The sequence below is a fragment of the Dendrobates tinctorius genome, unplaced genomic scaffold, assembly GCF_039654945.1.
Source record: "Dendrobates tinctorius isolate UK_male_01 unplaced genomic scaffold, ASM3965494v1 ptg000108l, whole genome shotgun sequence".
Lineage (NCBI taxonomy): Eukaryota > Metazoa > Chordata > Amphibia > Anura > Dendrobatidae > Dendrobates > Dendrobates tinctorius.
Genome location: NW_027361776.1, coordinates 3,659,174 through 3,684,192, shown reverse-complemented (window position 1 = coordinate 3,684,192; position 25,019 = coordinate 3,659,174).

Below are 25,019 nucleotides of genomic sequence, written 5' to 3'. Positions count from 1 at the left end.
AATGTGGTGGCCATAATACTGCATGGAGTAATATACTGTCCGTTTTTTGAGCTATTGTACAATTTAAAATAGATCAGTCATATCATGTAAGCAGTGAAGTATTTGTCATTGTACTATACCTATATTTCTGTGCCGTATTGGAGCATCATGAGTTGTGGTATGTGTTAAAGGGGCGCTCTGACACTCTTTGGCCCAGGGCACACGAAAACCTGGAGCCAGCCCTACCCCCCCCCACAACTTTAGTCAAATAACCCCCAGTTCTCAATGCGTAACTATTATTATGAAGTAAATTAAGGTTTACAAGCTTCAGTAATAAGAATTTGTTTTTAGCATTGAAATGGACACTGTAGGTGTGTTTACTGTCCTCCACTCCCTGCCGACTTTGCTTCCCCATTGACTTGCATTGGGTTTCGTGTTTCAGCTGGCCTCCGACTTTTCCCTATAGTCGGCCGATTTCGATCGACCCGACTTTTGCGAAAGTCGGGTTTCATGAAACCCGACTCGACCCTTGAATAAGGCAAAGTCGCTCATCTCTACACATGATTGGAATACAAGGCTACAAGGATAAAACTTATTTTCTAGAAACAGACTTGATAAACGAGGAGGAGGTGTCACATTGTATGTTAGAAACACGTATATCTGCACAGAGATTGAAGCTTCAGAGACTGGGAGTTCTGTGGAAACTGTTTGGGTAAGAATACAAGGACAGAACAATGGAAAGAACACCACTGTAGGCATTTACTACAGGCTGCCTGTGCAAGCTGAAGATATGGATGAACTCTTTATGCATCAAATGGCTAAGTTCTCCAAAAAATATGACATAGTTGTCATGGGAGATTTCAACTATCCAGACATTTGTTGGGAATCTCTCTCAGGCAAAACTAACAGGTCAAGGAAATTCTTATCCTCTCTTGCTGACAACTTTATCTTCCAAAAAGTAGGGGAGAAAACAAGGGGAACTGCTACCTTGGATCTAATAATTATAAACAGGGAGGAAATGGTTGAGGAGGTAAAAGTGGCTGGGACCCTAGGAGGTAGCGACCATGCTATTATAGAATTTTGGATAACTAGAGGAGGAAGACCTGTGAAGACTCAGATGTCAAGGTTAGATTTCAGAAAGGCAGATTTTAAGGGATTTAGAAAGAGAATTGGAGGGATCCAATGGCTGGATATCCTTAAGGACAAAAATGTCCAGGAAGGATGGGAAATCTTGAAAAATGAAATTCTCAAAGCCCAATTGTTAACAATTCCGAAAAGAGGGAAGAATAGGAAGCATTTAAGGAAACCTGGATGGATGAACACAGAACTTAAGCACATGCTAAAAAGGAAGAAAGAAATGTTTATCAAATGGAAAGAGGGAGGCATATCTAAAGAAGAATATAATGATGTCTGCAGAACTTGCAGGTCACAAATCAGATTATCTAAAGCTGACAATGAATTGAGGCTTGCAAGAGATGTCAAAAGCAATAATAAAGGATTTTGGGGATATGTCAAAAGTAAAAGAAAAGTCAAAGATGCTATAGGATTTTTACAGGATGAAAACGATGAAATGGTAAGACAGGATGCTGAGAAGGCCAAACTTTTAAATTCCTATTTTGCATCTTTTTTCTCTCAGAAAGGAAATGTAACATCAACTGTTCTTCACTGTCCTGTTAAGGGAATAGAAGAATCCAGGATATCTATAAACAGAAATATAGTGAGGAAACATTTAGCTAACCTAAATGAATTCAAGTCTCCAGGTCCAGATGAATTACACCCCAGAGTACTGAAGGAGATAGCAGAAGAAATTTTTGAACCCCTCTTCATAATCTTTGAAAATTCTTGGAGAACAGGTGAAGTCCAAGAAGAGCAAATGTTGTTCCTATCTTCAAAAAGGGGAAGAAGGTGGACCCAGGTAACTATAGGCCAGTGAATCTGACCTCTATACCAGGAAAGATCTTTGAAATACTTATTAAACAACATGTATGTCAGTACCTGGATAAGAATGAAGTGATTAAACAGAGTCAGTATGCGTTTGTAACTAATAAGTCATGTCAGACTAACTTAATTTCCTTCTATGACAGAATCACTGATTGGGTGGATCACGGAAATGCTGTAGATATAGTATATCTTGACTTCAGCAAAGCATTTGACAAAGTATCTCACACAATCCTTATTGAATAAATGGCTATGTATGGAATGGACAAGGCAACTGTTAGGTGGATTCATAACTGGCTTAGTGATCGAACCCAAAGAGTGGTCATAAATGGCTGCACATCCAGTTGGAAGAATGTCTCAAGTGGGGTACCACAGGGCTCTGTCCTGGGCCCTGTATTGTTCAACATCTTTATCAACAATTTAGATGAAGGAATTGAGGGCAAACTGACTAAATTTGCTGATGACACAAAGCTAGGAGGGATAGCTAATACTAGAGAAGAGAGAGAGGATTCAAAAAGATATAAATAAACTGAAGCAGTGGGCAGCAACTAACAGAATGGTTTTTAACAGGGAAAAATGCAAAGTACTACATCTAGACAATAAAAATGAAAAAAGCATATACAGAATTGGAGGAATAGGGCTAAGCAACAGCACATGTGAAAAAGACTTGGGTATACTAATAGATCACAGACTGAATATGAGTCAACAGTGTGATGCAGCAGCAAAAAAGGCAAATGCAATTCTAGGATGTATTAACAGAAGCATACAGTCTAGATCACGTGAAGTCATTATTGCCCTCTACTCCTCTTTGGTCAGATCTCATCTGGAATACTGTGTCCAGTTTTGGGCACCACATTTTAAAATAGACAGCAACAAACTGGAGCAAGTTCAGAAAAGAGCGACCAAAATGGTGACCTGTCTGCAAACCCTGTCTTATGAGGAAAGGTTACATGATTTGGGAATGTTTAGCTTGCAGAAGAGAAGACTGAGTGGAGACTAAATAGCTGTCTACAAATATCTCAAGGGCCGTCACATTGTAGAAGGATCATCTTTATTCTCATTTGCACAAGGAAAGACTAGAAGCAATGGGATGAAACTGAATGGGAGGAGACACAGATTAGATATTAGAAAAAACTTTTTGACAGAGTGATCAATGATTGGAACAGGCTGCCATGAGAGGTGGTGAGTTCTCCTTCAATAGAAGTCTTCGAACAGAGGCTGGACAGATATCTGTCTGGGATGATTTAGCGAATCCTGCTTTGAGCAGGGGGTTGGACCAGATGGCCAAGGACGTCCCTTCCAACTCTACGATTCTATGATCTTATTCCGTCATTTATTGATTACTTGAATTCCCTTCAACTAAATCTAAGTTTTGCACATTTTTTTCATAAAAAAGAAATTTGTTTTCTAGACCTTCATTTGGTTGGTGAACAGCATCAAATTATATCCAGTTCAACTTTCCTTAAAACAACGGCAGGTAAGGCCTCTTTCACACATCAGGTTTTCGCCGTCAGGCGCGATCCGGCGCTTTTGACAGAAACCGGATCCGGCGAAATGCAATGCCGGATCCGGTTTCCCCCCCATTGACTTGCATTTGCGCCGGATGGCCATGCGTTTCATCCGGTTTTCGCCGGATCCGGTAATGTGTCGCGATCCGGCGTCTGGAAAAAACGGCTACTGTAACGTTTTTTGTCTCCGGCGAAAAAGCCGGACACGCCGGATCCAGCGCGTCCGGCTTTTTCACACAATGAAAGCCTATGAGTGCCGCAATGCGCCTGATCCGGCGAAAGCCGGATCCGTTTTTTTTGGTCTGAGCATGCTCAGTAGCTCTGCCCACAAGACATATATAAAAGCAAGACAGTGGGACCCACAGCCACACCCAACATGCCACCCAAGAAAGCAACCAAGCGCAGCAGGAGAAGGCAGGAGACCACTGCAGCACCATCAGCACCACCACCACCCCAAATGGAGCAGCAAATGGAACATGCTGAGGAGGGGAGGCCAGCAGCAGATGAGAGACGGTAATTATCAAATCCCCCATTCCTCCAAACTAGGGCTATTGAATATCAAGATATTCATTGGCCCTTTGTTTCTCTTTATTCAACAGCTGCCCAATAGATGCAGCAGCAGCAGCAATGGCAGCAGCTGGAACACCACCCACAGGCATGGAGTGTGGCCACCAGGAAGACAGCACATCATCTTCTGGGAGCCCTCCCTCGCATCGTCAGCGTTTGACGGTAAGTTTTTATTTCCAAAATCCATCATCTCTGTAATATATGTCTATTCATTGCCTTTTATTTCAAAACAGGATTCACAAGATGAAGAGGAGCTCCCAGAAGAAGAAGGAAGGGGTGGACAGACACTTGGAGTGGGCTCACAATTGGTAAGTTTTTTGCATCAAACGCAGAAACACAACATCACACTACACACAACACATAGAAAACAATGTTCTGCAGACCACACACAGCAAACAAATGCCTACATCCAAAGACATAACATTTTTTGTTTTCTTCTCTAGTCTTCCCAATCTGGTGCTCGGCCAAGAGGTCCTCGCAGTGCCTCCCAGGGTCGTCGGCGACAGCAACGCGGCGGTCACCAGCATGTAAGTATAAATATTTTTGCTTTGTTTTTTTGCACTTTTTATTTCATTTCTTTTGTGGAGGCTAATTATGTTATTTTTGTCTTTTTCTTTAACAGCCTTCACAGCGTGCTCCCGACTCTGACGGTGAGGATGGAGGACTCGATGTGGACCACCTCATCGATCTCGTCAGAGAAAGGGAGCCGCTCTGGAATATGGCTGACCGCTGCCACGCTGACCTTATCGTTACCCGACGACTCTGGGAGGAAATCTGTTCGCTCCTTGTGGGCCGCTGGGAGGACCTCGATGATCGGTCCCAGATTAAAGAGCGTAAGTATATACAGTACCGGTTGCTTGATGTAAACCAGTGTTTCCCGAACTCCAGTCCTCGTGGTCCCCACGGATCATGTGTTCAGGATTTCTATTTACTATGGAAATCCTGAAAACATGACCCCTGGGGACCATGAGGACTGGAGTTTGTGAAACACTGATGTTGTATACTAACCACTCCTTTCTCGTTTCAGGGAACAGAATTGTGAATCGGTGGCGGTCTGTGAGGGATCGTTTCAAGAAGGAGTTCAATAAAGAGATGCGGGCCCCGAGTGGATCTGGAGGACGCAGGAGCAAGTACAAGTACGCACAAGCCCTGTCGTTCCTCCGGGAAACAATGGTCACTAGAAGGTAAATATTACACACCACATGTGAAAAAAAATGTTAGATGTAACTTTTTTTTTTCATCCAGGGCCATACCATGTCAGTATTTTAATTGTTTTTTTTTCTCTTTATTCCACAGCACGGTGAGCAGCACTCGGGAGCCTGCACGATTGGACCCTTCTGAGGCGATCCCTGAGGAGACCGGCACCGAGGGACACTTCGACCGCCCCGGTACATCTGCACCTTCCCAGCCTTCCAACACATTCGACCCATATGTCCCATCCACCAGCACAGGAGCATCGTGGCCGCCTACATTACATGAAGCTGCTGGTGAGGAGATCGCTTTCCCTTTACCCCACCCTTCTGCCCCTGCCACCTCTAGTACACCTGCGGGTACTGGGCGGCAGCGGCAGAGGGGTCAGGAAAAGAGTTATGCGCCAGAGTTCTTGCATCTGAATGCATCTTTCCAGAACTGTCTAAAAGTCTTGTCAGAGCAAATCTCCGCAGGCTTTCAGCAGATCAACTCCAGCATTCTGGAGGTGAAGACACTTCTGCAAACCATGCATTCAGAAGCAAGATCTTCGCCAAACCACACCTTTTTCAGGTCTGTTGTGGAGCGCATGGCAACACTATCTCCTACCCAGCAGATGCATGTAATGCATTCGTGCCACGGTGCTCTACAGCAGGTTACCTCCCAACCTCCACCTCCCACCACTGTAGTTCCTCCACCTGCACCCCCTCCAGCCACTTTCCATCCTCCCCCTCCTATTACATCTGCACCCCCTCCAGCCACTTTCCATCCTCCCCCTCCTATTACATCTGCACCCCCTCCAGCCACTTTCCATCCTCCCCCTCCTATTACATACCAGCAACCTCACCAGTACCAGCAACCTCCCCAGTACCAGACATCTCCCCACTTCCAGCAACCTGCCCCGTACCAAACTCCTTCCCCGTACCAAACTCCTTCCCCGTACCAAACTCCTTCCCCGTACCAAACTCCTTCCCCATACAACTTTCCATCAACATCATCTGCTCCTACAGTCCCTGCCCAACCCTCCACTCCACCGCCCACCACCTCTTCTGCCTCCCACATGTCCACCCATTATGTAGCTTTTTCCACACCATCACCTCTAACTGTTCCTTCCCCACCACGATCCCAGTCCTCTCTCCACACTCCCATTGTCGAAGTGTCCCGCAGCCCCTCCAGCAGTATTTCCACCCCACACTACACCGAGTTATAATGTTTTTTTTGTAATAAAAATGCCCATTTGGTTGGTTTCAAACCTTTATTAAAAAAGTTTTTTTAACTTTAAAAACAGTTTACACAAAAAAAAATATTTTAAATAAAAGTTAAATTATTGTTTACACTGGTTGTCTGTCATTTCTTTCTGCGGCGAAATATGTTTAAGAAAAAGGTTAAATACAGGTTATTTAAAAGGTAAAAAGGTATTCAAAACCAGGTATATAACTGTGGGTAAATTTTAGCTTTTTGCCACAGTTGTGTTCCTGGTTGTGTTTGAAGCAAAGTATTTCACCTGAAAAGTTGTGTTTATTGTTGGTGATTTCCTAACAATGTACACAACTTTTGTTAAAAGGTGAAATACTTTGCATAAAACACAACCAGGTACACACCTGTGGCCTAAAGCTAAAAATAGTAAGACCATGACAAGATAGCCAACTTTGGTTGGCAAAGGTATATACTGTTGGTCCAGAAGGTACACAAGTTTGGTTAGGGCACAAATCTTTCACACTCTGTCATCCTGCCAGTGTACTCTGCCTTGAGGTGACATAAAGTATAGTGCAAAATTGTCCCTCATTACTGAAACCGTCACAGAACTTCTAGTGGTAATATTTCCAATGACAACATCCATCTTCGCCAGTAACTTGCTCTTCTCTCCAACCTGCACTTTCTCCTCTACAACCTGTCAAAGAAGGGCTGTAGGAACATGCTATATATAGTCTTCCAGTAGCCAATCCCGTTCGGAATGCCACAAGGGTCAATTTTAAAAACCGGATCCGGCATAATCCGTCGAAAAACGGATAGAAAAACGGATGAACCGGATGAGACGGATCCGGTTTTGTCTGTCAAGAACAAGACGGATCCGGCAGAAAACCGGATCCGGCACATCAGGTTTTACAAAACATTTGCCGGATCCGGCATTCCGGCACGACGCCGGATCGCGCCTGACGCCGAAAACCTGATGTGTGAAAGTAGCCTAATACAATCCTTCATGCTCGCAGTTTCCACCCTGCTCACATAATTAGATCCATTCCCGTCTGTGAATTAACACGCGCTAAATGTAACTGCAGCAATGAAACTTCCTATAAGAATGAAATTCATTCTATTAGACACCGTCTCAATAAACGTGGATATTCTACTGGGGCTATTGATCGAGCAGTGAACATTACCAATGATAAACCGAGAGAATCATTATTTAATCCAGCGTTTTTATCTAAACATGTTAATAAAACTTCAGATTGTCCGACTTTGGCTTTGACATATAGTACACATTTTAAAGCTATTTCTGATATTATCAATCGTAATCTAGATATTCTCAGGGGCAGGGCCAGTTTTAGGGGCCCTAGGCAAAGTTTAAAATGGGGCCCCAAATACTAACATATTGCACATCACACAGAAGCATTGCGGTTGTATTTACTGTACATGCGCTGAGTTCAGGCAGCTAAATGAGTGTGATCGACAATATTGAAGTCGGTCAACACTTGTTTCCCGGCCTCTTTCCACCGTCTGAGAAAGAATGATGGGGACAGAACAATCACTAATGGATCACTAACAGATCACCATACAGTATCTTGTTATCAGCAGCACATCTACAGTTTACACCCCATAGTCCTCCATATAATATAATGTCCCCCATAGTCCTCCATATAGTATAATACACTCCTCATAGTCCTCTATACAGTATAATAAACCCTCAGTCCTCCATATAGTATAATACACTCCCCATAGTCCTCCATATGCACAACATAGAAAAAGATTTTCCAGCGTCTCCAGGAGATAAAATAACAATTGCTTTATCGAGAATATAAAATCTTCTTACCATCAAATAAAAACAACATAAAGAGGCATATGGAGGGGAGCACTGTCCTACGCGTTTCACCCTGAAAGGGCTTAATCATGGAATGCGTAAAAAAGGTCTCCAAACAGATATTTAAGTGCAAAACATGTCAAGAAAACAGGTGATTCAATTAGGTGAAAAACACACCCATTACATTTAACATGGACAAAACCAAATTTGAAAAAAGTGTACAATACATGGAAACCAACACATACAAAGGGTATAATGATAAACAGATCATCAAAATTTTTTTTATATATATATATATCACATTTAAAGCAGTTAAAAAACCATATAGGTATTTAAAGGAAGCCATAATGTACTCTGATAGTGTTATAACATTTATTGTTATATAATTTGCAGACAATTTGTACGTAGCTTATTATCAAATATATTCTGATAGCGTCATAACAAGGATCTTATAATTTGCAGACAATTTGTACATAGCTTGTTATCAAATGGTGGGAATTGATTGCAACAAACAGAAAGGAAGAGAAAAATACTGCATCTGCGATATAAAATTAACGCAGAAAAAAAAAAAAAAATCAAAAATATTTTTTTTGAAAAAAAAAAAAAAAACACATTAGAATGGCATGAACAAGAGAAAGAGATGCCTAAGATCTTCTCTTGTTCATGCCATTCTAATGTGGTTTTTTTTTTCAAAAAAAATATATATATATTTTTTTTTTTTTTTTCTGCGTTAATTTTATATCGCAGATGCAGTATTTTTCTCTTCCTTTCTGTTTGTTGCAATCAATTCCCACCATTTGATAATAAGCTATGTACAAATTGTCTGCAAATTATAAGATCCTTGTTATGACGCTATCAGAATATATTTGATAATAAGCTACGTACAAATTGTCCGCAAATTATAAGATCCTTGTTATAACACTATCAGAGTACATTATGGCTTCCTTTAAATACCTATATGGTTTTTTAACTGCTTTATATGTGATATATATACAGTTGTGGCCAAAAGTATTGACACCCCTGCAATTCTGTCAGATAATACTCAGTTTCTTCCTGAAAATGATTGCAAACACAAATTCTTGGGTATTATTATCTTCATTTAATTTGTCTTAAATGAAAAAACACAAAAAGAATTATCCTAAAGCCAAATTGGATATAATTCAACACCAAACATAAAAAAGAGGGTGGACAAAAGTATTGGCACTGTTCGAAAAATCATGTGATGCTTCTCTAATTTGTGTAATTAACAGCACCTGTAACTTACCTGTGGCACCTAACAGGTGTTGGCAATAACTAAATCACACTTGCAGCCAGTTGACATGGATTAAAGTTGACTCAACCTCTGTCCTGTGTCCTTGTGTGTACCACATTGAGCATGGAGAAAAGAAAGAGACCAAAGAACTGTCTGAGGACTTGAGAAACCAGTCCATCTCCAAAGACCAGAATGTTCCTGTGTCTACCGTGCGCAGTGTCATCAAGAAGTTTAACACCCATGGCACTGTGGCTAACCTCCCTAGATGTGGACAGAAAAGAAAAATTGACAAGAGATTTCAACGCAAGATTGTGCTGATGTTGGATAAAGAACCTCAACTAACATCCAAACAAGTTCAAGCTGCCCTGCAGTCCGAGGGTACAACAGTGTCAACCCGTACTATCCGTCGGCGTCTGAATGAAGAGGGACTGTATGGTAGGAGACCCAGGAAGACCCCACTTCTTACCCCGAGACATAAAAAAGCCAGGCTGGAGTTTGCCAAAACTTTCCTGAAAAAGCCTAAAACTTTTTGGAAGAATGTTCTCTGGTCAGATGAGACAAAATTAGAGCTTTTTGGGCAAAGACATCAACATAGAGTTTACAGGAGAAAAAAAGAGGCATTCAAAGAAAAGAACACGGTTCCTACAGTCAAACATGGCGGAGGTTCCCTGATGTTTTGGGGTTGCTTTGCTGCCTCTGGCACTGGACTGCTTGACCGTGCGCATGGCCTTATGAAGTCTGAAGACTACCAACAAATTTTGCAGCATAATGTAGGGCCCAGTGTGAGAAAGCTGGGTCTCCCTCAGAGGTCAGGGGTCTTCCAGCAGGACAATGACCCAAAACACACTTCAAAAAGCACTAGAAAATGGTTTGAGAGAAAGCACTGGAGACTTCTAAGGTGGCCAGCAATGAGTCCAGACCTGAATCCCATAGAACATCTGTGGAGAGATCTAAAAATGGCAGTTTGGAGAAGGCACCCTTCAAATATCAGGGACCTGGAGCAGTTTGCCAAAGAAGAATGGTCTAGAATTCCAGCAGAGCACTGTAAGAAACTCATTGATGGTTACCGGAAGCGGTTGGTCGCAGTTATTTTGGCTAAAGGTTGTGCAACCAAGTATTAGGCTGAGGGTGCCAATACTTTTGTCTGTCCCATTTTTGGAGTTTTGTGTGAAATGATCAATGTTTTGCTTTTTGCTTCATTCTCTTTTGTGTTTTTTCATTTAAGACAAATTAAATGAAGATAATAATACCAAAGAATTTGTGTTTGCAATAATTTTCAGGAAGAAACTGAGTATTATCTGACAGAATTGCAGGGGTGTCAATACTTTTGGCCACAACTGTATATATATAAATTTTTTTTTTGATGATCTGTTTATCATTATACCCTTCGTATGTGTTGGTTTCCATGTATTGTACACTTTTTTCAAATTTGGTTTTGTCCATGTTAAATGTAATGGGTGTGTTTTTCACCTAATTGAATCACCTGTTTTCTTGACATGTTTTGCACTTAAATATCTGTTTGGAGACCTTTTTTACGCATTCCATGATTAAGCCCTTTCAGGGTGAAATGCGTAGGACAGTGCTCCCGTCCATATGCCTCTTTATGTTGTTTTATTTGATGGTAAGAAGATTTTATATTCTCAATAAAGCAATTGTTATTTTATCTCCTGGAGACGCTGGAAAATCTTTTTCTATGTTGTGCATGCACTCTACACCCGGGTCAGGGTGTTTCCGTGCGTCGGAGGTGTGATAAGGAGTGAAGAGGGGTGAGCTGAAAATTTCCTTTTGTGCATAGTCCTCCATATAGTACAATACACTCCTCAGTCCTCCATATAGTATAATATACTCCTCATAGCTCTCCATATAGTATAATGCACCCCATAGTTCTTCATCTAATATATTCCCCATAGTCCTCGATACAGTATAATGCAGTCCACATATAGTATAATGCAGCCACCCCACAGAGTATAATGCAGCCCCGCCATACAATATAATGTAACCCCTCATAGAATATAATGCAGCCCTTCTCTTATAATATAATGCAGCCACCCCTTACAGAAGAATGCAGCTACCCCAGAGTATAATGCAGCCACTCCACAGAATATAATGTAACCACCCCATAGAATATAATGCAGCCCACCCATATAGTATAATGTAGCCCATCCATAAAATATATGGCAACCCCCTCATAGGATATAATGCAGCCCCTTATATAGTATAATGTAGCCCCTCCATAGAATACAATGTAGCCCTCCTCATATAGTATAATGCAGCCCCATATTTAATGTAGGCCCCTCATAGTATAATGAAACCCCCATACAATATAATCTAATCCCCTCATAGAATACAATGTAGCCTCCTCATATAGTATAATGTAGCCCCCTCATAAAGTATGATGCAATCACCCCCCATAGAATATAATAAATATAATACAGCCCCCCATAGAATATAATGTAGCACCAAATAGAATATAATACAGCTCACCTCCCCATAGAATATAATGTAGCCCCTCCATATTATATAACACAGCCTCCCCATAGAATATAATGTAAAATGTACCCCAATGGTATATAGCACAGCCACATAGTATATAGCCCAGCACCACATGGTATAAAGCACAGCCCCACATGGTATATAGCACAGCCTCACATGGTATATAGCACAGTACCACACGTTAGCTAGCACAGCACCACACATTATCTAGCACAGCCCACCATGGTATATAGCACAGCCCATCATGGTATATAGCCCAGCACCACATGGTATATAGCCCAGCATGGTATATAGCCCAGCCCCACCATGGTATATAGCCCAGCCCCACATGGTATATAGCCCAGCCCCACATGGTATATAGCACAGCCCAGCATGGTATACAGCCCACCATGGTATACAGTCCAGCATGGTATATAGCCCAGCATGCTATATAGCCCAGCATGGTATACAACTCAGCATGGAATATAACCCAGCATGGTGTACAGCCCAGCATGGTATATAGCCCACCATTGTATACAGTCCAGCATGGTATACAGCCCAGCATGGTATGCGGCCCAGCATGGTATATAGTCCAGCATGGTATACAGTCTAGCATGGTATATAGCCCAGCATAATATACAGCCCAGCATGGTATATAGCCCAGCATGGTATACGGCCCAGCATGGTATATAGTCCAGCATGGTATACAGCCCAGCATGGTATATAGCCCAGCATTATATACAGCCCAGCATGGTATACAGCCCAGCATGGTATACAGCCCAGCATGGTATATAGCCCAGCATAGTTTACAGCCCAGCATGGTATACAGCCCGGCATGGTATGCAGCCCAGCATAGTATATAGCCTAGCATGGTATACAGCCCAGCATGGTATACAGCCCAGCATAGTATACAGCCCAGCATGGTATATAGCCCGGCATGGTATACAGCCCAGCATGGTATACAGCCCAGCATGGTATACAGCCCAGCATGGTATATAGCCCAGCATAGTATACATCCCAGCATGGTATACAGCCCAGCATGCTATATAGCCCAGCATGATATACAACCCAGCAAGGAATATAACCCAGCATGGTATACAGCCCAGTATGGTATATAGCCCAGCATGGTATATAGCCCAGCATGGTATATAGCCCAGCATGGTATACAGCCCAGCATGGTATACAGCCCAGCATAGTATACAGCCCACCATGGTATATAGCCCAGCATGGTATACGGCCCAGCATGGTATACGGCTCAGCAAGGTATATGGCCCAGCATGGTATATAGTCCAGCATGGTATACAGCCCAGCATGGTATATAGCCCAGCATAATATACAGCCCAGCATAGTAAATAGTCCAGCATGGTATATAGCCCGGCATGGTATACAGCCCAGCATGGTATATAGCCTGGCATGGTTTACAGCCCAGCATGGTATACAGCCCGGCATGGTATACAGCCCAGCATAGTATATAGTCCGGCATGGTATACAGCCCAGCATAGTATATAGCCCAGCATGGTATACAGCCCAGCATGGTATATAGCCCAGCATGGTATATAGCCCAGCATGGTATAAAGCCCAGCATGGTATATAGCCCTGCATAGTATACAGCCTAGCATGGTATATAGCCCAGCATGGTATACAGCCCAGCATGGTATACAGCCCAGCATGGTATATAGCCCAGCATAGTATACAGCCCAGCATAGTATATAGCCCGGCATGGTATACAGCCCAGCATGGTATATAGCCCAGCATAGTATACAGCCCAGCATGGTATATAGCCCAGCATAGTATACAGCCCAGCATGGTATATAGCCCAGCATAGTATACAGCCCAGCATGGTATATAGCCCAGCATAGTATACAGCCCAGCATGGTATATAGCCCAGCATGGTATACAGCCCAGCATGGTATATAGCCCAGCATGGTATACAGCCCAGCATGGTATATAGCCCAGCATAGTATACAGCCCAGCTTGGTATATAGCCCAGCATAGTATACAGCCCAGCATGGTATATAGCCCAGCATAGTATACAGCCCAGCATGGTATATAGCCCAGCATGGTATACAACCCAGCATGGTATACAGCCCAGCATGGTATATAGCTCAGCATAGTATACAGCTTAGCATGGTATATAGCCCAGCATAGTACACAGCACAGGATGGTATATAGCCCAGCAAGGTATATAGCTCCCCCTGATTGGACCCATAGTCCAGTAATCACACTGATTAAAAAAAAAAGCACTCCTCACCTTCTCCTCGTGCCTGAGCTGCTCCTGGCTCCTGTCTTCTGCACTGCCTGGCACACAGTGAGAGCGCGATGATGTCATCTCACAACCGCTGTGTCAGAGGCAGAGCAAGGAATTGTCATGGTTTATTGGGTAGGGTGTTTAAGAGTTAACTTGGAAAGTCTCTCTGTGGATCCGGGAGGGTTTTTATAGCCTCATGGTAGAGCCGTCCCCTGTCGTTTATACTCCTAGCTGAGTGTGCCTGACCCTGTTCTGTCTGTGCTTCATGCCAATCGTGTTTGTCTGTCTGGTGTTTGATTCGGTCCTGTCACGGTTTATGTCCCTTGTCTGCTTATCTGGTACCTTGCTGCCCGTCCTGTGTATGAACCTTGGCTACGTTATTTGACATCTCATGGAATTCCCCTCCTGTACCTCGCTGCCCGTCCTGTGTATGACCCTTGGCTACATTATTGACCATCCTCTGTACATCCCTCCTGTACTTCGCCGCCCACCCCGTGTATGACCTGATTGCTTGTTTGATCATTGTACTTCTGTGAGCCACATCACTTCCAGCATAACTGCTAGCGTTTCTGAAGCTCGTCTGTGGCCCCGCCCACCTTCTCTGACGCCCGATCACATGACCGCAGGTCCTGCGGATCTCAGGCGTCTCACCACTGCTCCAGCCCTCCCCGCAGGTCCTGGAGCTGGTCTATTGTAGCCAGCGCTGCGCTCCTGGCTCTCACCGCAGTGAGTGGACTTTCTCCACTCTGGTAACTGGCCCTTGTCACCTGAGTGGCAGCGCTATCAAGCTGCCATCTGACATAATAAATGAACTATAAACGTTTTCTCCCCTCTCTCTGTGAAAAAGTGTGTGTGTGTACGGGCTTGGATTATGGATCCTATGCAGGTGCTCTCAGACCAGGTGAAGCATTTGACACAAATGTTTCAAAAGTTAAATGTGGAGCAGCCTCTATGGCCCACACCCAGCAGCAGCTGGTGGATTCAGTGCAGGGAGCCGTCTGTGCGGGGGCTCTCGGTCCTGAAAGCAGGGATGTGTCACTTGCGTCCCCTGAGCCTCCTGTTAAACTGCCGGATAAAAGGGAGTACAGGGCTTTCAAGGAGGGGTGCAAACTATTTTTCTCCCTGAGGCCTCGTTCTTCTGGGGGGGTTTCAGAGAGTTGGGGTGATTATTTCTTTACTTTGGGGTGCCCCACAAGCCTGGGCGTTTTCTCTTGCCCCCATGGCCCCGGAACCAATGACTGTGGATGCATTTTTTGAAGCCATGGGTCGCATTTATGATGAACCTGACAGGGTTAGAATGGCTGAGGATATGGTGATGAGTGCACATCAAGGGTCGGCACTCAGCGGAGTGGTTCTGCTCAGAATTCCAGTGATGGGCTGAGGTCTCCTGGGATGATGCCGCCCTCCAGGGACTATTCCGCAGAGGCCTGTCTGAGAGCCTTCAGGATGCCTTAGCCCTGCATCCCCCTCCTGACACTCTGGAGGATGCCATGATCCAAGCAGTGCGGATGGATCACTGGCTAAGAGCCAGAGGAGTTATGCACTCCGAAACCTCCTTATTTTCTGGCAGCAAAGAGGTTGAGGCCAGTCCGGTAACCATGGAAATTGGCGCCACCTCAGTCAAAGAAAAAGAGAGGAAACGCTGTCGAGAGAAGCAGCTCTGCTTTTATTGTGGAGAATCGGGACATTGGAGGAGGGATTGCCCATCGTGTCCGTCATCCGCCAAGCCGACGGGAAACTTCTAGGTCTGGGTAGTGGTCGAGGAGGCTGCCCAGACCTTCAGGTACCTTTTTCCTCATGCCCTAAAATTTTGCTTGAAGTTGAACTGGTAGTAGACAATCATCATTTTGTTTCTACAGCATTGGTAGACTGCGGTTCATCTCTCAATCTGGTCAGCTCCGATATCATCTCCCAACTCAAGATAGGGACAGTCAGGATGGACACCCCACTGAAAATTGTGGCCATCGACTCTTCCCCCCTCTCCCGTTCAGGGATTCTTTATGTTTCTGACAGTTTTTTCTGGCAAATTGTTTCCTCTCATTTTGAGGAAAAGAAATGTTTTGTGATGGACAAATTGCCCACAAGGCTGGTATTGGGCATGCCGTGGCTTCAACGGCACAACCCAGTGATTGATTGGGAAAAAAGGGAAATCGTCAAGTGGGGCTTTAAATGTACTGACTGTTGTTATAAATCTGTTTTTTGTGTGACACCTGCAAAATCTGTCTATGAGTCTTCTGTCAGTCTGGAGGGTATTCTGGAATACCTCAAGGACTTTGAGGATGTGTTTTCGGAGAGCGAGGCAGAGGCATTACCCCCGCACAGGCCATTTGACTGCACTATTGATCTGATTCTTGGGGCCAAATTGCCCAAAGCCCATCTATTCAATTTGTCAGGCCCTGAACGTCTTGCTATGAAAGAATACATCACTGAAAGTCTCCGCAAAGGGCACATAAGACCTTCAGTTTCCCCAGTAGCAGCAGGATTTCTCTTTGTTAAAAAGAAAGATAGTGGCCTTCGTCCCTGCCTCGACTTTCGGGAACTCAACAAAATTACCATCAGGAATACATACCCTTTACCCCCGATTCGAGATTTGTGAAACGAACTCTCTGGGGCTAAGTGGTTTTCTAAATTGGATCTTAGAGGGGCCTATAACTTGATAAGAATCAAAGAAGGAGAAGAATGGAAGACAGCGTTTCTCACGTCAGAGGGACTATTTGAAGACCTAGTGATGCCATTTGGTCTCACTAATGCACCAGCTGTCTTCCAAAATTTCATTAATGTGGTATTTGCGGACCTCATTGGCCGTTTTGTCATTGTCTATTTAGATGATATCCGTATATATTCTACTGACAGGGATTCCCATTTATTGCATGTCAGGACGGTACTTCAAAGACTCAGAGATAATCAGCTATTCGTCAAGCTTGAAAAATGTACATTTTTTGTCCAGGAGTTAACATTTTTAGGGCTCATAATCTCGCCACAGGGGTTTTGGATGGATCCCAAGAAGGTGCAGGTCATTGAGGAGTGGGTCCAACCTCAGCACCTGAAAGGACTCCAGCGCTTCTTGGGATTCGCGAACTATTATCGCAGGTTCATCAAAGGGTTTTCACTAGTGTTGAGCTTTCCGATACCGCAAGTATCGGGTATCGGCCGATATTAGCTGTATCGGAATTCCGATACTGACTTCCGATACTTTTTTCATATCGGATACCGAAATCGGACGTTCCCATAATGCTATCAGCCCGCTCGCTTTGATTCAGCCAATGGGAATCCTCAGAAGTGTGGGCACATCCTGTTAGGCATGTAGGCATGTTAACTATTGACATGGCTGTGATTGGCTGCTGAAATTATGTCATGATGCACTATAAAAGCCACCGCCGCCGCCATTTCTGGTCACTCTGCTGTGAATTCAGTTAGGGACAGGCTGCTGTTGAAGACTGTGAGGGACAGTTAGAAATAGCAATTCCACAAAACATATAGTGCTTAACCCAGGCTACATAAACCACCACTGTAGCTTGCTTTTCCCTAGCAGCAGTGTTCACAGCTTTCTGCAAGGGCTGTGTTAGTGCAGCTCACGCTGTGGAGTGGGTCCTTCAGCCACGTCTGGTTGTAGGACGCCCAGCGTGCATCACTGCTGCCTCATACATATTTTTCTTTTTGAGCTGCTTATTTTTCTTAAATTCTATCTAGTGTGCTTCCATCTGTATCCATATACGTTGGTTGCAAACACTAGTAGTAGACAACGGAGCCTTTCTGCAGCCTTTCAGTGCTAGTGCCCACTTAGCTGCACTGTTCACGGCTGTCTGAGAGGTCTCTGACTGTGTGTGAGTGCCGCTCACGCTGAGTAGTGTGTCCTGCAGCTACATCTGGTTGTAGGCTGCTCAGCGTGCGTCACTGCCTCACACATATTTTTCTTTAATTGCAGCTCATTTTTTCTTCTCCTATTAGTGTGCATCCATCCATATCCATCTACATTGGTTGGTTGCAAACACTATATAGGAGTAGATAGAGGAGCCTTTTTTCTGGCTTGTGCCCTACAGCTGCAGCCAGATTAGTATTACCCAATTTTTTTGGAGCCTCATCTTTTGCATTGTAGGTTACCTGCCTGCATTGTAAAAGCTCCAGAAAGTTGGTGATACTCTCACTTTCAAATCTTTAATCACATCATTTTAGTTTTCCTCCCCCCCCAAAAAAAACAACAAAGTTCACCAAACACTACATTTGAAAGTTGTGTAGGCCACATTAGCTCCGATTAAAGTGTAGTCGACACACACACTTCATAAAATTAGTGTTTCTTATACCTGTAACCAGCTGTTCAGGAATAAGCACACTAAGGCCCCCCTTTGTACTTTTCTGCCTATCTTTCTCAGTCTAGCAAGATGAAGAAGGCAGGGAGTAAGGCACGTGGCCGTGGGCGTGGAGTTTCAGCAGGGAGAGGACGTGGGGATTCTGCAGGGAGAGGACGTGGGGATTCTGGAGGGAGAGGAGGTGGGGATTCTGTGCCTGCTGTTGGCACCAGTGAGTCAGCATCCCCCAGTTTTAGCAGGCAACAGTCCTTTATGCGCAGCTTTGTAGGACCTCACCGTACCCCACTGCTGCGGGAGGAACAAATTGAAGCCGTTGTCGGATGGATGGCAGCTAACGCATCGACTTCAATTACTTCCACATCCTCTCAGGGCCAGAGCACCGAAGAGCAACCATCTGTCTCTTCACCACCTGCCAAAGTGCCCAGGCAGTCAGAGAGCCCTGGACAGGAGCCATCACAGTCTCTACATCTGTTCTCGGAATCTGTTGGTTTGGAAAGAGGGGGCCAGCCAAGCAGCATTCCAGAATGTGACGAAGAGGGAGTATGCAGTGATGCGCAACTTCTTTGTCCCTCTGAATCTGAAGAGGCGGGTGGGCCAGTGTCTATGGTCAGCACACCTCAGTACGCATCAGATGATGACGAGACACAGGTGTCACTTTCTGTTGCGTACGGTGCTGGCGAGACAACACAGGAGAAGCAGGTGTTTGAAGAGGGGAGTGTAGATGATGAGGTCCTTGACCCATCATGGCGTGAGGAACAGGAAGGTGGTGGGAGCAGCTCTGAGGAAGAGATTCCCCGAACAGCCAAAACCGGAGGGAGAGGGAGGGGGTAGGCTTGGTTGCCTGTAGCCTCCACTTCGTCACCCGTTAGGAGCATTCCATTTTCAAAAGGCAAAACGGGCGCTCCCAAGACTTGCAATGCGTGGTCCTTTTTTGACACAGTTGCAGATGACATTTGCTTTGTCAAATGCAAGCTGTGTCATCAGAGAGTCAAAAGAGGGAAAAATGTCAGCAACCTCAATACCACTAATATGTGGAAACATGTGCGGACCAAGCACGAGGTGGAGTTACACAGACACACTGAAGACGTAGGCCAACGTACAACACCACCTACCACCTCTTCAGCTCGTGTTGGGGCCTCTTCCTCCAGCTCACACACAGCTGGTTCGGCTTCCTCACAGGATCGCCAAGGAAGAACCTCTGGCACTGTTGTCCGGAGACCCTGTGACATTCCACCCACAGCACCACGTTCCAAGTCATCCTCACACTCCCAGGCCACTCGGCAGCCATCGGTAGCACAGGCATGGGAGAAAAAGCGTCCATACTCGGCAAACCATCCCCGAGCACAGGCTCTGAATGCTGGCATTGCCAAACTACTGGCACTTGAAATGCTCTCATTCAGACTGGTGGAGACTGACACCTTCCGGGACTTCATGGCATTGGCAGTCCCACAATACACCGTGCCCAGCCGCTTTTATTTCAGCAGGCGAGCCATCCCTGCCCTGCAGAAACATGTGGAGGCAAACATAAAACATGCGCTACTAAACGCCGTCAGTAGCAAGGTCCACCTGATCACTGATGCGTGGACCAGTAACCATGGACAGGGACGATACCTTTCCCTCACTGCCCATTGGGTCAATGTTGTGGAGCCGGGTAAAGATCTGGAGAGTGGCGCTCTACGTGTTCTGCCAACTCCACGGATTGCAGGAATCCAGTCTGTCCACATTGACTCCTCCTCCTACTCAAGTTCCTCTGAAACAGCGCAGCAGGAGCCTGTTACGACCGATAAGAGCACAGCCGTGGCCAAACGTCAACAGGCCATACTGAAATTAATTTCTTTGGGGAATCGAAGCCACACAGCGCAGGAGCTCTGGAATGCCATCAAGCAGGAGAGCGACGTGTGGTTTGTGCCAGCGAATCTCCAGCCGGGCTTGGTAGTGTGTGATAATGGCCGAAATCTGGTGGCAGCTCTTGGCCTAGGCAACCTCACTCACATCCCATGTCTGGCACATGTGCTCAACTTGGTCGTGCAGAGCTTTCTGAGGGACTATCCGGATCTTGATGCACTGCTGCACAAGGTCCGCATAGAGTGCGCTCACTTGCGGTGTTCCAGCACGGCAAGGTCGCGCCTTGCTGCTCTACAGCGCCGATTACGCCTTCCAGAACATCGCATCATATGTGACTTACCCACCAGGTGGAATTCTACGTTACATATGTTGGAGCGGTTGTGTGAGCAGCAGGCAGCAGTCATGGAGTACCATCTGCATCAGGCGCAAACAAGTCGCACTGTGCGCCGGTCACACTTCAGCACCACTGAGTGGGCCTCTATGAAGGACATCTGCCTCGTTTTGCGTGCCTTCGATGATTCCACGCGGATGGCGAGTGCAGATGATGCACTAGTCAGCATGACTGTCCCCCTTATCTGCCTGCTTCAAAAAACATGATGCAGAGCAGGCAGAGATCACGCCTCAAGCCAGGGACAGCGGTTCTTTGGCAGTTGGGAGTCTGCAGCACATGGTTGACTTCATGCTGCAGTGCCTGAGAAACGACCGCCGCATCGCCCACATTCTCTACACGGCTGATTATTGGGTGTACACCCTCCTAGATCCTCGCTACCGGGACGACTTGCAAACCCTCATACCAACGTTGAACCGGGAGCGTAAACTGCGGGAGTACCAAAACACACTGGTGCAGTCCATCATGTTTTCCATTCCACCCGACAGTAGTGGTGCTAGTGCTTTACAAAGCACCTCTGTGTGTCGAGCCAGTGGAGGAAACTCAGCACAAAGAGGCAGCAGAGGCAGCGCCTCAGCACAAGGCAAGACCACTATGGCCCAAATGTGGCAAAGTTTTGTGTGTCCGCCACAATTGTCTACACCATCACTGACGGCTCCAGTCAGCAGGAGGCAACATTTCCGTCAGATGGTGACAGACTACATGTCTTGCCCTGTGACTGTACTCCCAGATGGCTCTTCCCCTTTCAAGTTTTGGGTCTCTAAACTGGATACATGGCCAGAGCTTAGCCAGTATGCATTGGAGGTGCTGGCTTGCCCTGCTGCCAGTGTATTATCGGAACGCGTCTTTAGTGCCACAGGTGGTGTACTAACAGACCGTCGCACACTACTTTCTTCCGATAACGTCGACCGGCTTACTTTTCTGAAAATGAACAAGGCCTGGATCTCCCCAGAATTTGCCAGTCCTCTTCCCGACTAAATAATTGGTTGCAACTGTATCCAGGTCTCCTGTTGTGTTCATGTTTCTACCACCTGAACTATAATCCCTGGGCTTCAACACAGCCAGTTGTCGCTCAGATGTGTCATCTGCACAGAGAAAAACACTAGCTCCTGAGTTAGTGGGGTTCAGTAAGCTGTGTGGATGGCAAAGTCTCCTGCTCCATCCACATTCAAACTACTACTGATTTTTAACCCTGCTCCACTTAGGCCTCTGGCTCCACTGTCTCTAGTATTTCCCCTGGCCTCCAACCACACCAGTGACAGCTCTTAAGTGGTGTCTGCACAAGCCACACTTGTTCTAGTGTTACTTGGCCTCAGTCACGTCAGTTGATCGCCTGATGTGTGTCCGGCAAGGTCTCCTGCTCTGTCCACATTCCCATTACTAGTAGTGTGAATGAGGACAGAGTAGGAGACCTTGCCGGACACACATCAGGGGATCAACTAACAGGACTGAGCCCAAGTAACAGGAACAAGTGTGGATTGTGCTAACGCCACTTCTGAGCGGTCACTGGTGGGGTTGGAGGCCAGGGGAAATACTAGAGACAGTGGAGCCTGAGGCCCAAGTGGAGCACGGTTACAATCAGTAGTAGTCTACAACCTCTATAAAACGTGCTGCAAGTTGGCCTCAGCCTGCTCCATGCCTCATCCTGGGCTCCAACAATGCCAGTTGGTGTTCAGAAGTGCCGTCTTCGCAGAGAAACACACACTAGCTCCTGTGTTAGTGGGGTTCAGTAATGGCAGCTGTTCCCCTGCTGTGTAGATGGCAAAGTCTAGTGCTGCCTCCACATGCCAACAACATCAGGCCTCAGCCTGCTCTATGCCTCATCCTGGGCTCCAACAACGCCAGTTGGTGTTCAGAAGTGCCGTCTTTGCAGAGAAAAACACACTCGCTACTGGTGTCTGTGGGGTTCAGTAATGCCAGCTGTTCCCCTGCTGTCTAGACAGCAAAGTCTCGTGCTCTATCCACATGCCAACACCATCAGGCCTCAGCCTGCTCCATGCCTCATCCTGGGCTCCAACAATGCCAGTAGTGTGAATGAGGACTGAGCAGGAGACCTTGCTAGACACACATCAGGGGATCAACTGACGTGACTGAGCCACAGTTACACAGGAACAAGTGTGGATTGTGCAGACGGCATTTCAGAGTGGGAACTGGCGGGGTTGGAGGCCAGGGGAAATACTAGAGACAGTGGAGCCGGAGGCCATAGTGGAGCACGGTTACAATCAGTAGTAGTCTACAACCTCTATAAAACCAGCTGCAAGTTGGCCTCCGCCTGCTGCATGCTTCATCCTGGGCTACAACAGCCAGTTGTAGCCTGGAAGTGACGTTCGCACAGATTGAAACACTCGCACCGGTGTCTGTGGGGTTCAGTAACGCCAGCTGTTCCCCTGCTGTGTGGATGTCAAAGTCTCCTGCTGCCTCCAAACTCACACTACATCGTATTTTCTCCTCGCTCCAAGTAGGCCTCAGCCTGCTCGGAGCATTGATCCTGGGCTACAACACAGCCAGTTGCAGCCTGGAAGTGCCGTTCGCACAGATTGAAACACTCGCTCCGGTGTCTGTGGGGTTCAGGAACGCCAGCTGTTCCCCTGCTGTGCGGATGGCAAAGTCTCCTGCTGCCTACACAGTCACACTACTACTGATTTTTAACTGTGCTCCACTTAGGCCTCTGGCTCTACTGTCTCTAGTACTTTCCCTGGCCTCCAACCCCGCCAGTCACTGCTCTGAAGTGGCGTCTGCACAATCCACTCTTGTTCCTGTGTTACTGTGGCTCAGGCACGTCAGTTGATCCACTGATGTGTGTCCGGCAATGTCTCCCGCTCTGTCCCCATTCCCATAACTAGTAGTGGGAATGTGGACAGAGCAGGAGACCTTGCCGGACACACATCAGTGGATCAACTGACGTAAATGAGCCCCAGTCACACAGGAACAAGTGTGGATTCTGCACACGCCACTTCAGAGCAGCGACTGGCGGGGTTGGAGGCCAGGGGAAATACTAGAGACAGTAGAGCCAGAGGCCTAAGTGGAGCCCGGTTAAAATCAGTAGTTGTGTACAACCAATATAAAACTCGCTCCAAGTAGGCCTCAGCCTGCTGCATGATTGACCCCTGGGCTCCAACATGCGGGTTCTGGTAATAAAGGCTGGTTCCGTAGTGCCAATAGGACAAGCACCCCCTGTTGGACTGTGGGTTTCAGAAACTGCGTCCTGCTCGCGGCCTTGCAACTTTGTTGATCACCGTCAGCTAGTTCTCGGCAGAGCCTTTGGCCTAGGTGCCTCCTTCTCGGTATCCGAGTTCCAGCAACGTCTGCTGTTCCTTGGTAGTGCTTTTTAGCACAGGTACCTCCTGCTTAGAAACCGTGTTCCAGCACCGTCAGCTGGTCCACGGTTGTACCATTGGCTTTTGTTCCTTCTGCTGCCACTCTGGGTTCCAGCACCGTCAGCTGGTTCTCGTTAGTGCCACAGAGTATTGTAGCTTCTGCTACCTATCCGGGTTCCAGCACCGTCAGCTGGTTCTCGGCAGTGTCTTTGGCACGGGTACTCCCTCCTGCCCAGCCTGGTTCCAGCCCGCCTGCTGTTTCCGGGTAGTGTCAACGTCACTTTGCCACCGATACGTTGTCCTGTCGTGTTGCAGTCGGGTTAGCCGAGTCTATGGTGCCTGCAGTTTTGGTGCTTCCTATGTGGGCTGCAGGTTCTGGTAATAAAGGCTGGTTCCGTAGTGCCAATAGGACAAGCACCCCCTGTTGGACTGTGGGTTTCGGAAACTGCGTCCTGCTCGTGGCCTTGCAACTTTGTTGATCATGGGTACCTTCTGCTACCCATCCGGGTTCCAGAACCGTCAGCTGATTCTCGGCAGAGCCTTTGGCCTAGGTGCCTCCTTCTCGGTATCTGAGTTCCAGCAACATCTGCTGGTCCTTGGTAGTGCTTTTTAGCACAGGTACCTCCTGCTTAGAAACCGTGTTCCAGCACCGTCAGCAGGTCCACGGTTGTCCCATTGACTCTTGTTCATTCTGCTGCCTCTCCGGGTTCCAGTACCGTCAGCTGTTTCTCGGCAGTTCATCAGCCTTCTTGTACCTTCTGCTACTTTTCCAAGTTCAAGCTTGTGGAAATGTTTTTTTGATTCTCACTCTGGATCTCCCTGACAATGACCCTGAAGACGACGACCCTGAAAACCACACAGAAGAATACCTAAAAGATGACCCTGAAGAAGATGACCAAGAGGACAAAGAACAGGAAGACAACCACCAAGATGCAGAACAACAAGAGACAGAAGACCAAGAAGCATAAAAACCAAAAGCAGAAGAACATTAAAC